Source organism: Macaca nemestrina, chromosome 16 (genome assembly GCF_043159975.1).
Source record: "Macaca nemestrina isolate mMacNem1 chromosome 16, mMacNem.hap1, whole genome shotgun sequence".
NCBI lineage: Eukaryota > Metazoa > Chordata > Mammalia > Primates > Cercopithecidae > Macaca > Macaca nemestrina.
The window spans coordinates 29,892,848-29,904,134 of NC_092140.1; the positions used below are offsets into that span (position 1 = coordinate 29,892,848).

The 11,287-nt window shown below is 36.7% G+C and overlaps 1 long non-coding RNA gene across 1 annotated transcript; it reads left to right on the plus strand.

The window, feature by feature from the left end:
- The first annotated feature begins 4,100 nt into the window (after positions 1 to 4,100).
- LOC139359083 (uncharacterized) lies at positions 4,101 to 6,257 on the plus strand. The gene is made up of 2 exons (XR_011614704.1): positions 4,101 to 4,990; positions 6,059 to 6,257. It is a non-coding gene; the product is annotated as an uncharacterized lncRNA (long non-coding RNA).
- The last annotated feature ends 5,030 nt before the right edge of the window (positions 6,258 to 11,287 follow it).

Consider the following 11,287-nt stretch of genomic DNA (forward strand, 5'->3'; position numbering starts at 1 on the left):
TGAGATAGAGTCATCCATACTTTAAATAGATAGTACACATTACCTGAATTTATGTTAATAGAGAGTATCCTTTCCTTTGGTAGCTGTTTTTTTCTAACATTAGCTGTGATAGTTTAGTTCACTCCCTCTCCCCATTGTCCAATTCCTGCTGCTTCAGCTCTCCATTTCTCCTTCTTTTCCCCCCTTTCATTTGCTCCCCTTATTCCCTCCTTCACCATCCCTTCCCACACACATCTTCTGGTGGGTTAGTGTAAATTTGCAAGTTATTTCCTATTTCCTGTTCTTGACTATTTCTACAAAATTTGCAAAAATTGACATCTTACAAAATAGAGGAATACATAAAATTATATCAGCTAAATAACTTAATGCAGGTAAATTTTAAAATTCGTGTAAAGCATATCTCTGATTTTAAAATTAAAATTAAAGAATAAAAATATGTACACAAAGGGACACACATCATACATACCCAAAGTTAATTGAAATTTTAAAGCTGTAACCTCTATTTTTTCCACACAACTCAGTTTTTTTTTTATTTGTTTGTTTGTTTTGCTGTTTCAACCTTGTCACTGATGACATGCCTCTGGGATCGATGGCTTTCTGTCTTTCTACTATTGCTTCATTGACCTACCTTCTCCATGAACTTTTCCCTGAGAATTCAACAACAGAATGTCTTCTCCTTTTCTGAAGGTTAATACCAGTTACAGTCTGACACCTCCACCTACTTAGAGACAATTATTACTTAATTGTTAAGAAGCCAAGTCAGACTGTCTGGGTTCATTTCTCAGTTCAAGGATGTTCGTCAAATTATTTTAACTTTCCAAGGTTCAGTTTCTTTATTTGAATAATGAAGGTAATAACATTGTTATCTTTTTATCTATGTTCCAAGGACAAGAGAGAAAATAATATGGATGGCACAGAGAACAGTGCCTGGCACTGAATGAACGTTCGGTAAATGCCAATTATTATTTATGCCATATAAACAGTCATCACATTAATCTAAAGCCAAATTAGGTTGCAGACTCCTTAAAAGCAGGGCTCACGTGTTCTCTCAATATGTAACAGCCCTGAGATTTAGCGTATTGCCTGATGTATAGAGAGTGTTCAGTATACAATTGTGGATTGATAAATGGACAACATTTGTTCTTTTATTAAAATATATTTAATGAACACCTACTATGTGTCAGGAACAGGAATGTTGTTCCTAGAACAAGAACAGTATTATATGATGGCATATAATACAAAAAGTGCAGAAGCCATTTGAATTACACATACACAAAATTCCAAAGCCAAAACAAGCAATTTGTTACCTTTGGATTCAAATTTATCATGTCTGTTTCAATTTTGGAGAGTACAGTCTCTCCAAAAGTACTGCTTGCAATCTGCAGAAGTACAAAATAGATAATCTATCTTGTTAGAATTGCAAATAGACTGGACTAAAATATGTGTCTTTCTTGAGAACACAATCTTCAAATATCAGTGCCTGCTTAACTCTGTTGTATGCTGGGATTCTTAAGACTGAAATGCAAGGGTCATAATCCTGAAACTTTGTTCACATTGCATGTGGTATTAAAATGCATCACAAAAAGGTTCTTGGGAGAAATCCAGAAACTATTTATCTAAGGCCAAATTAATTAATTTGGATACACGAGCAGAAGTATGTGTCCCTTCCCCACACAGCAGCTAGAATAATTCTTTCAAAACATGCGTTAAGTTTGATCATTTCCCTGCTCAAAAGCCTCCAGTGGCTTTCCATCAGAGTTCCAGTAAAATTCAAATCTTTCCCAGGGTCCTTAGCTATTCCTTTATCTCACTTCCTACCAGCCTTCTCTCTTTTCCCTCAAATACAAACCCCACAGGGAAAGGACATTGTTTTGTTTATTGCTCCAGCCCCAGTTCCTGAAACACTGCTGGCAAAAATCTATGTAGAAGTTCCTAATTTATATTTGTTAAATAATAAATGGATGAATGTTCAAAAGAACTATCCAAGATTTCTTTTCTGTAAAGTGAGAGAGAATCCTCAGGGCAGCCTATATACATGGCATCAGTTGACATTAATTAGCTTCATAGTTTCAAGGAACATACTATGCACATTGAATTTAATAGCGGGGGACTTCAAAGAGAGGTGCATTCACCAGAAGGGGTACGTATAACTAGTCCTTATGGAGTGTTACATGTCTCCTATGGTGAAAACACCTCATCTTCCACTTAAGATTGCATCTAGGAGAAATAGAGTTTTGTGGAGCACCATTCCATCTGCCAATGTATCATAAAGCATCGTCTGGCAGAAAAACTCTGAGTAAGTCTGATGACAGGCTTCTGGCAGGCTCGAGAGACTAACTGTGCTTGTACCTAAGGCTACAAGTATATATTTTCTTCCATCTCAGAAAGGCCGATTCTCCCCCTTCTTGCACAAAGAAATCTAATAACACACAAGATGATCTGTGTATTTGCATTTATTCACAGTTGCACAAAAAACACAGTAACTTGCAGTTTAAGTTTGGATTAGAAATACCTGGGTTTAAATAAGAATAGACCACTAACTGGCTCTGTGATTTGCACAATTCGATCTGTAAAACGGTAGAATTATGCATTTGATTTATACTTTTTTTTTGCTGTTGTTTTGTTCATTTATTAGGAAACTAAAACTAACCTGATCATTGTGATCAACTACATGCCTGGCACATGAAAACCTTTCAATAGACGTTGGGTAGCAATAGTTATTTCCTCACATCCTTTTACATATTCCTTGGAAGGGTCTAGGCCATTTCACCTACTATCTTTACTAATATGTGTATATATATGTGTGTGTGTGTGTGTGTGTATATATGTGTGTGTGTGTGTGTATATATATATATGTGTGTGTGTGTGTGTGTATATATATGTGTGTGTGTGTATGTATAACTTTACCATACAGAGTTCTTATTTTCCTATTGCATCTTTCATTTTTTTTAGCAATTGCCTTTTAAAAACATATTTCAGTAAAAGAGGTAGCTACTCTTTTTCAAGTTTTGTTTTACCAAGAAAATACTGATAAAAGTTAGTTAATTAATTTTCAGTTTTAGAATTATGAAAGAGAAACACTGGTATGCAAAATGTCTTATTGTTAAACTAGTGATTAGCAGCAAATTAATTCAGCATTTAAAACAAGGTAATGACATATTCAGATGCATTTTTTGCTTGCAAAACTGAGAAACAGATGTATATAGAAATCACCTTTGCCATCCCGGGTCTGCCTTTAATATGACTGTGTTTTCTTGTCATGCATGTTGAAAAGCAAGATGTATGCAATACAATAGGTTCTCAGCTTTTTTCCCTGTATCTTAATGTGGCATCCTATATTTCTGCTCACCTTAAACTAGCTGAAGTGTTCAGTTGTGACAGAGTCTGGTTTATTTCAGCAACAATCATCTACCTGTCATCTTTGGACAGATGTTGCTGTAAATTCTGAAGATTGACAGAAATAAAGACACTAGCAGATTTGGAGATTAGACTTCAGTTATTAACTAAGGCATATTAAGAGTCTATCATGCACAATAAGCCAGTTGGAGTGTTGCTCAAATAAAACATGGGCAACAAAAAAAATACTTGTTCTTTCTGATTAAATAATTATATTGGGGTATATATATATTTTATATATATATATGTTTTTCCAATGATATACACACATATATTATACATGTATATATATCCTATATATATACATATATAATACATGTATATATATCCTATATATACATATATATACAATATATATATCCAATATATGTATACATATATACATACATATATATTGGATATATATATGTATAAATATATGTATATATCATTGTATATATATACATATATAAATATATGTATATATCATAGGAATAGAAACTTGATATACTTAGGAATATGTAAAATATATTCTTAAAATCTTAAGAATTCTTTAATTCTGAATTAATATATTTTATATTTTAAATAATTAAATTAGCAATATAAAATATATAACATAGGGCATTATTTGATGAATTAACTAAAAATATATAATATACATGATGATTATATATTAAATATAATATGTTGTGTTTAAATATTATATATTAGTCATACTAATTAGATATACCTCTATAACTAGTTAGGCTATATATGATATAAACTTAATTATATATTATATACTTATATATTATTTATTCTATTATATTATCATATGTGAGAATAATATAGCATTATATTCATATATAAATATATGAACAGGCAAATATCCTGAAGGAAATAATGGAACTAACATGATAAGAGGTAATGGGTCTAAATTATTAGGCATACATTTTTTCAAAAGCCATCACACAAAAAATAAATTTTAAAGAAATTTTGGCATAAAGTCATGTGGAAATAGTTAATTATTAGTATCTGATCAATTTCTATGACTGTGTAAGTTTTTATGTGTTACTCTGTAGCTCCATGACACCTGCCCCTTACTTACACCCCCACTTCCACACACATGTACATACACATGCCCTTTTCATGACATATGGTAAAAGTCTGATGAGTATTTTCGTTTTATCTTAATTGTATTTAACAACTCTACCCTTGCTAACCTAAAAGTCATCTAACATTTGATCTCTTGTGATCTCTCACTCTGAACACTTATCATGATTATTGCTTGGTTTAGACTACTTTCATTGCACATGTGGGAGGGATAACTAATTAAAAAATATTAACTACTATGTTCACGTATACATGTGTGTACTTTATTTTCTTCTCTTCTCTCAGGCTAGACCATAACATTCTTGTTAGATAATGAAGCCACAGCAGAATTGTCATGAGAAATTAGAGAAATTAATTGTTGGCTGTAGACATTAAAAAAGACTAAGATGCCTTAAGTTTGCAAGTGTACTTGCTGAAGTACTGCTTTCTACTAAGAAGACAAGAAAACGAACGTGCTTTCTGACCAAAGCAGAAGGAATATTATTGGAAACATTTAGCGTTAAATCCTGGCATGAAGAGGAGGGTAAGGGAAGAAATTCAGCTTGGGGTTATGAAATCAGGGGGTACCAGTGGTACATTTCCAGGCAGAAAGTTTTTTGATAGGCAGCAATTTCACAAAAAGTAGAGGCAGAGCAGAAGTACCTGAATAACCAGGACTGAACCACCTGTAGGAAACCTGTGAGCCCAAGGTCGCTGAATGATATTCCCTTATGATTGAAAGTGATGTGGATGGACACAAGAGTTACTATAACCACAGAACCTTCTGGCTGGAAAGTAGGGAGGTTTCAGAAGTATGTTGGGTTGTGCAACCAGGAACTAGAAATCAATGCAGATGCCTCAGCAGAGACTAGCATAAAGAATGACAAAGCCTGGGTTAAACAGAAAACTTCATCCAAGTTGAATGCCAGGAAGGGTATGGGCGAAAGATTACCTAGGTGCCGAAGCTGGAGACTGAAGGCACAAATTGTTTCAGTATAATAAAGAAAATAGTTAGAATAAGAATAGTCATAATACAAATTAAATATAGAAATGATCACTGACAATTATCAATGATTATTACAAACATTATTAATCATTAGCTTTTAATATTACTGTTTGTTGGATTACTAATATAACCTAGGAATAACTGGCAGGTATAGGGTCAGGTGCTGAAGGGACATTGTGAGAAGTGACCTTGAAGGCAAGAGGTGAGCTCTCTGTCAGGCCCGCATAAGGGTCGCTTGAGGGCTCCTTGGTCAAGCGGTAATGCCAGTGTCTGGAAAGACACCCATTACTTAGCAGACCTTGAAAGGGAGTCTCCTTTCCTTGGAGGAGTCAGGGAACACTCTGTTCCACCATCTTCCTGTGGGAGTCTGGATATTATCCAGCCCTTCTCGCAGTCAGCCGGAGGCCTAAACCCCTCCCTGTAGTGCTGTGCTTCAATGGTCACACTCCTTGTCCACTTTCATGTTCCTCCCGTACTCCTGTTTCCTCTTTGAAGTTCATAGTAGATAGCGGTAGAAGAAATAGTGAAAGTCTTAAAGTCTTTGATCTTTCTTATAAGTGCATAGAAGAAAACGCTGACGTATGCTGCCTTCTCTCTCTGCTTTAGCTACCAAAAAGGGAAGGCCCCCTGTCCTGTGATCACGTGACTTGCTTCACCTTGTCAATCACTTAGAAGATTCAACCTCCTTACCCTGCCCCTCTTGTCTTGTATGCAATAAATACCAGTGCACCCAGCCGTTCAGGACCACTACTAGTCTCCGTGTCTTGATGGTAGTGGTCCCCCAGGCCCAGCTGCTTTCTCTTTATCTCTTTGTCTTGTGTCTTTATTTATTACAATTTCTCGTCTCCACACATGAGGAGAACACCTGCTAAGCCCCGTTAGGGCTGGACCCTACAGAAGGGTAATATCTTCATTGAAGTTTTTCAAGACCTAGAACCAGAGACAACCATCTGAATGTTAACGGTTTACTTTGGAAGTAAAGAGAACACTTGTGAAGGAGTGAAGCAATGGAACCACAAGGCAAAAAGAAGGTACCCTATAAAGTAAGTATTATGAAGTTAGTAATTTGAACTTAATTCCACTGGGGAAACTAGCAGCTGGCCTAAGACACCTGATTCCAAATTATCCCGCCTGAGCAGCAAGAAAGCAGTCTATTTATATACCAACTCCCATCTGTCATTGCTTCCGAGCTAATTCAATGTGTCTGCAAGATCCCAGCACTCCCAGTGTGTCATAGTGGTGGCAAAGTGGAAAAGTGGTCTCTAGCAGCAAGAAAAACCCTAAGCAGTAGCATGCCAGTAATGGCAATTGGAATGATAAAGATGAGAGTTACCTAAAGGACATTGACATCACCTGCTACACTGCACAGAATATGTACATACCTTAGTTCATCCAGGCCGGGCGCGGTGGCTCATGCCTGTAATCCCAGCACTTTGGGAGGCTGAGGTGGGTGGATCACAAGGCCAGGAGTTCAGGACCATTTGGCCAACATGGTGAAACGCTGTCTCTACAAAAATACAAAAAAATTAGCTGGGTATGGTGGTGTGCACCTGTAATCCCAGCTACTCTGTAGGCTGAGGCAGAAGAATTGCTGGAACCCGGGAGACAGAGGTTGCAGTGAGCCAGGATAGTGCCATTGCACTCCAGCCTGGGTGACAGAGAGAGACTCCATCTCAAAAATAAATAAATAAATAAATAAATACAGTTCATCCTATTATTGATTCTTCCAAGGTAACTACTCACAATTAACCATGAGGGAAGAAAGGACATATGAGTGAGGCAGAGAGGGAAGGAACTCTACATACATCAAAAGAAAAGAATTGAGGAAGGGAGAGATGGAAGTAAGGAAAGAGGAAGTGAGGAAAAAAACGGACTTGCAACAAACCTTTTGTAATAGCCTCCAACCAGTTATAATGCAGTAAATAGAACAAGTAAGAGCTGGCATTGGTACCATGTTTCTGAAGTTGCAACTGATGATTCTGAGTCTCCTTCCTCTACTACCCATTCTTGATTCCCCACACGCTTGCCTAGCACTTTAGCTGCTCCTTGTTGCTTGCCCCTAACACTATTTCTTGTCTAGCTTTAGTCACTACAATTGCGCATTTACAATGATCAACAGGCATGGAAACATCAAGATTTACCCCAGTGAATTCTCTGAACTTCAGGCATAACCTTGCCCTCATTATGATTATCTCCTTATGATAAGCAGGGTCATTATTGCCAGTATAGTGACACTCTTCTTCACCTGCTTTTCTGCAGGTATTAGAAATTCAGGTGACAGGCCAGGCACAGTGGTTCATGCCTGTAATTCCAGCACTTTGGGAGTCCGAGACAGGTGGATCGTGAGGTCAGACATTCAAGACAAGCCTGGCCAACATAGTGAAACCCTGTATCTACTAAAAATACAAAAAATTAGCCAGGCGTGGTGGCAGGTGCCTGTAATCCCAGCTACCCTGGAAGGGGGAGGTTTCAGTGAGCCGAGATTGTGCCACTGCACTCCAGCCCGGGTGACAGTGTGAGACTCCATCTCAAAAAAAAAAAAAAAAAAAAAAAAAAAAAGAAAGAAAAGAAAAGAAAAATTCAGGTGACAGGCATAATTTTACTTCTAGGTAAAATCTTATTTTGTTCCCTGCTAGAAGTATCCTCCTTGGGAAATGGATTCTAGCCCAGCAAATACTAATATTGTGAATGGGAATTACAAATTTCCCGGTAGGGAAATATGGCAATAGGGGGCCATTGTTATATCCTTTTATTGTGCCCTGGACATGTACGTTATACCTAAATGGGACAGATCACCATGAAATAACAGACTTGAAGTACATAAGTCAAAACTGCAGGGTACCTTCCCAAAGCTGGTGGATTCTCTGGGGCTGACTGCTTCGAAGATATAACCATAGTAATTGGTCAACTGTCACAGTTCTTTGTAAGTGGAACGTTTTCCTTTGCAAGACAATGTTATATGGAATCATATAATGACAAATGAGGCATTTTATAAACCCTTGGATATTAGTGTAATACTAAAGCCTGAAGGCAAAAAAGGCAAAGATAAACCTAGAAGAAGTCTTAATCTAAGTCAAAATGAATTTCTGACCCCAGTAAGGAAGGGATTTAACACAATTAACTTGTCACCAAGTGTTTGAAACAATAAACGGAGGTAAATGCTACAGAAGAAGCCTTGGTAAGAGAAACGCTTCCCATCAGAGCATGCCAAATTTTCATCCCTTATGATAATAACTATAACATTACCAATTTTTCAGTCCTGGGATGGCTGAGGACAGTGGCTGGCTGAACTCTACCAGATGGTTTGTAGGGTATTCTCTAGGAGAGATTCTCCCTGGTGGATGCTGATGAGAAATAAAACATTTTTACAGTATGTGCTCACTCCTGTAGACCATCCACATATTTCCTTGCCAGGATACATTGCCTCTGATTTTCCATTACTCTTCCTTCCTGGCTCCTGACTAACCAGCCAAGACAGTTACAGCTTAGGAATTGCCTCAAGCTATTCTCCATCTATATCAAGTTTATGCTCAGATGTATTGCTCAGAACTCTACATACTGGGAATTTTTTCTTCAACATGGTCTTGCGGGGCCACCTCTAAGTAATGCTTTGGGCAGCAGCAGATACTTTTTCTCCTGTAGCATAGTATTGAGCCAAGCTATTTCTAAACCAGACCAGACCTTTCTTCTTCTCCTTTTTCAATTATCTGGTCATACATAAGACATCACAGACCATAATGTAATCTGATTTTGGGGAGACATGTAACAGACGCTGGTGATAGGGGTGCACAAGCCATTTGTTTGTTAAACTAACTCGTATACACTTAATTGTCGCAGAACCACATATGTATGCACTGTTTTCTTTATACGAGTTAATGCTTTTTTCCAAAGACTTTGACTTGACTGGTCTGCTATACTCAGTACCCAGCACATGATCAATTCTAACTGTAGTTACTTGTTATCTCATATCTAGGCATTCAATCTCTACTAGAGTCCAGTAAATATCAGGAGGTGCTTTTCACATAAGGAACAGTTTTCTGCTGCTGATGGTATGGACTTCCTTAGAAAACATGGTGCAAACTTATGGAAACTATGGTCCTGTATTTCATAAGAGACTAGACTTACACAGGACATGAAAAAGTATTCCTATTTAATATGGACAGTTCCAGCGACTTGAGATCTCCTGGGCCATATGGTTTAATTGGCAGAGCCGCAAATGTCTTGAATCTCTTGCAGAATCCTTTCTTCCTCTTCATGCTACTCAGAACCGACAACTCTTTAAGGCTCCAATAGATTGGAGCCATATTCCTGTATGTAGCATGTACAGTCTTCAGAATTCACAGAAGCATGCCAAGTACTATACCTATTTCTTTGTAGTAGCAGATGCAAGGTACAATAACTTATTCTTTATATAGGAAACTGGGATATGATGGAACATTAACACTGCGTCTTATACATCTATGAGAATGGCACTAACTTCTGCCATCTGTCTAAATATAATATTGCTTCTGATTTATTACCTAGATCTAGGTGGAGGAAGTGTAGTATTAGGGCTTCCACTTGGATCTTCCATTTTCTTTTTATTCTACTGGTCTTGGTATAAATGTAAAGACTGTTCTAATTCAATATCCATCTCAATTATATACTAAGGTTTTAGAGAAATGAACAGCAATGGATTGACGACCCATCAGTCTTTCTGAGGCACGGACTCAGATTGGGTTACCATTTATTTCTGAGGTTTCATATCCTTCCATGCTGACAAAGGAAACTGTTAGTGCTTAATCAGAATAGAAGAGCAAGTCACTATACATGATTAGTTCAGAAAGTCTTATATTCACAATTTGTTTTAATTTCTGATTTGTGGCCACAATAATTCACTACATTATGCAAAATTTCTGTCAGTGTTTTATAGCTGATAATATGTAAATGAAGATGAGAGATTAAACTCACAGGAAGAATCTTAACAAATGACCTCCAAATTACCCATTATGGTCCCAAATCAATAGAGAATCCTCTGTACACACACACGCACACACACACACACACACTCTCTCTCTCTCTCTCTCTCTCTGTCTCACTATTCTAAATACCTGATTGTGACTCATTTAAAATAATTGATGACAATTACTTAGCAAGGGCTAGAATAAAATACTATATTTAGGTCAATAAACATATACTAAAATTTAGGTTTAAATGATTGCACTACTAAAAATTACATATTTTTAATATAGTTAACCTGATACTTCTATCTGTAAATGAGAAACAAGTATAGCATAGTACAATCTTTCTTGTGGAATTCCTCCAAGATTATATACAGAGATCAGAATTTATATTCCTTAGAGTAGGAATTACAGTTATAGGGCAACAACTCTACATACTACCCTTCCTGCAGGATTATAATGAAAGGATTAGAACAATTTTAAATGCAATGTGAAGGGACAATATCCATTAGTAACATTAAAAAATAGGTATATACCTGGATAAGTAGGTCTTACTGAGAAATATTGTTGCCAGAAAATTAAAACACACACACACACACACACACACGTACACACACCAATAAGCAGTGATTTCCTTGTTCTAAAAATGTGTAATCCACTCTTTTGATATAAGAAACCAAAAGTTGAAGAAATTCACCCAGTTAAATCACAAGGGCAATAACAATGACAGCAATCAAAATCCAAGAAGCGAAATAACTAATTTAGGGATTTACCAGTATTACTGGGTTATGGGATCTTCTGGCATCTGTAAGCTACTTCACTTTGGGAAATTAATTTCATGCTTGCCTACTCCTGTGAAACTCCTGACTGAAGGGTCTCATGAAGTTTTGGAATG